Source organism: Suricata suricatta, chromosome 4 (genome assembly GCF_006229205.1).
Source record: "Suricata suricatta isolate VVHF042 chromosome 4, meerkat_22Aug2017_6uvM2_HiC, whole genome shotgun sequence".
Lineage (NCBI taxonomy): Eukaryota > Metazoa > Chordata > Mammalia > Carnivora > Herpestidae > Suricata > Suricata suricatta.
Window position 1 is genome coordinate 43594175 of NC_043703.1, and position 2894 is coordinate 43597068.

The following is a 2894-nucleotide window of genomic DNA, read 5'->3' on the forward strand; positions in this document are numbered from 1 at the left end:
ATCCTCTGATGGCCTATCAATCTCTACAAACGATGCCACAGATACTTAGTGTTCTCCTTGTCATGCTGCTCCTTGCCATCCTTCCTTATATCCTGGGGCCCAGCCATGCTGCATTCCTTAGCATTCCCTAGAGTTGCTAGGATCTCTCAAGCCTGGTGCCTTTGGGGTTTGGTTACTTCTACTGAGAAGACTCATTTCTAATTTCCTCATGTTTAAGACTTAGGTTGTATAGTACTCTCAGAATCTCTGAAGAGGTCAGGCCTCTTCTCCTACCCTGTCCCTCCTCCCAGGGACAGGTATATGGTTAAGACTGGTCATTTTCAAGGCATTCCATTGATCACCAAGAGGGCAAAGGGGCTTTTCCCTGGGCTGAGCAAAGGGAATAACAGGTGAATCCATGTAAGTCAGTCACTATGGTTTTATGATGTGCTACTAAAGAGGCACAGTGAGCCCAGAGGCTGCTATTGCAGCCTCAGCCTGTGGGAGCCTGAGGTAGTTGGGAGCCAGGATGAAGGACAGGACAGAAGGAGGCAAAGGACCCTGGAGTTAGTTCAGCTCAAGGTAACCTGGCTTGCATAATCCTGATGGTCTATCCTAACTCACTCATTGCAACTGATTTAGGGCCAAAGCTGATCATTAGTTTCTGTGTATACATTTCTCTGTGTTCCTTTGTAAGAAGGGATTTAAAAGGGTTTATAACAGATTTTGGTAATCCAGGACCCCCCATGTCAGCTATGTGTCTCTTTCTTTTTTTTTTTTTAAAGTATGTTTATTTATTTTTGAGAGAGAGAGAGACAGAGCGTGAGCAGGAGGAGGCGCAGGGAGAGAGGGAGACATAGAACCTGAAGCAGGTTCCAGGCTCCGAGCTGTCAGCACAGAGCCTGACGCAGGGCTAGAACCCATGAACTGTGAGATCATGACCTGAGCCGAAGCCGGGCACTTAACCAACTGAGCCACCCAGGCACCCCTCTTTCTATATAATTGTATATCAACATCTCATTTGATATGATTTTCTTCCTTTGGGAGGCAGTCCATTGCTTCCAGGTTGAGTTGGGCATCCTCCTCTGGGATCCCTATAAGTCTTTGTTATTGGGAGCCATTCTGAACTCACTAGTTGAGAAAACTCTTTGTGAGATTAAGGCAGGTTTGCAAGGCCTCCTGCTGTCAGATGATGACTGATATCTCCCCCCACTCAATTGTTTTTGCTTAAGCACGGACCAACCAGGCACCTTGTTGATAGGTATCTGGAGTGACTTGTCCCCTTATTCTGGCCCTAATATGCTGATTGCACCTTGTGAAAGAACTTATTGTAGGAACTTCTTTTGTGATTATGGGAGCAAACATTGCATTTCCTGAGAATCCTGTTTTTCTTATACTTCCCCTTAAGCAAACAGGCTATTGACCCCTGCTCACAAAGAACTAACTTTTGCCTTTGCTATGTTAAAAACATTGTCTTGTATTTGAATGGTCAAGATACCTTCCTTCCCTATATGATAAGCATCTAAGTCACCTACATCAATCACTATTGATAAAGGTTATGCATGAGTCTTCTACAAATCTATGTTCTGGGAAATTTTTACATATAAAAGAAATTTATCATCAGAAATCATTGTCTAAGGCAAATGCCACTTCTGTGCTGTGCCCCATACATTTAACCATAAATAAAGGTGAGTTTCAGTCAGTGCAGAGATGCCTGCCTGATCAGAAAGAAACTTGAGGCTCTCTCACTCTCTCGCTGACACTGTCCATCCTTCAGGGAACCCTGGACCTGCTGGAGCTGGACTCTGGCACTTTGTAATTACATCAGATATAGCATGTTGGGCTTTGATTCTTCTTTAATGCATGCGTTTCTCCACCAGACGGGATCTTCCTGAGAGAAGTGACCATGTCCTTCATCTTTGTGTCCTCAGTACCTAGTATGGTTCTTGTCCTGTGGTATTTTCTCAACACATGTTTAATATATGAATTAATGTTCTATAATATCTTTGTTCTTACCTAATTTTTGTCACATTATAGCAATTGCTCATATGTTATCTTGAATTGTTCCTAAGTTAGAATTTACAAGTCTCGTCCTCTCATTCAGAAATCAAAATCTGTCCATATTGGTGTTGATCTCTGTCCCCTTTCTCGGTGGTCTTGATGGGCCCCTACATCTGTTGTCTACTCTGCCCTGCCTTAAAATTAAATGAGAAGATCTTGAATCTGCCCATCAACTTTCTCATCATTGGAATCACTGGGGTGTGAAAATATTCAAGCCTAAGACAGAGTTGCTAGAATCCAGCTAGGAGAACCCCATAAATAACTGGGGGCTAGGATGCCTCTGTGGCTTCTTCTGCTTTGGTCTCTAGGGTTCCTTTATCTTAGCCAACATCTCCTATACACAGACACCTGCTCACACATATGCAACTACACTGGTCAGTGTCTTTGTTTCCCATGGAAGCTCAGGAATGTTTCCTGCCAGCAGTGGGGGTGTGCCCATTACCATGTTCCTGCCAGCTCTGCTCTCCTGGGGAATTGGGCCCAGTCTGCCCTCTCTTGATCTGGTGACACTAAGGACACAAGAGACCCAGGCAGAGCCTGAAATACAAGAGGCAGTTACCATCTCACTTCTCTTGAGTAGCCTGCTGGTCACCTGGGGCCCACTTCCTGTCAGATCTGATAGATATTCCAGTCCATGGCTCACTTCCCTCAACTCCTCTGGAAAGACTTTCACTCTTGCTTCATTATGTTCTGAACATCTATCTCTAGCTTTACACCTGTTCCTCCAAGAAATCCAACCAAATAAAATATTTTATAATTTTATGTGAATTTTTACTCAAGTTGGGAGGCTCAAGGAGCATGGGGACCTCCACACCGCCTTCTTCTATCTGCCTCTGTGTGTCTATTTCATCCCT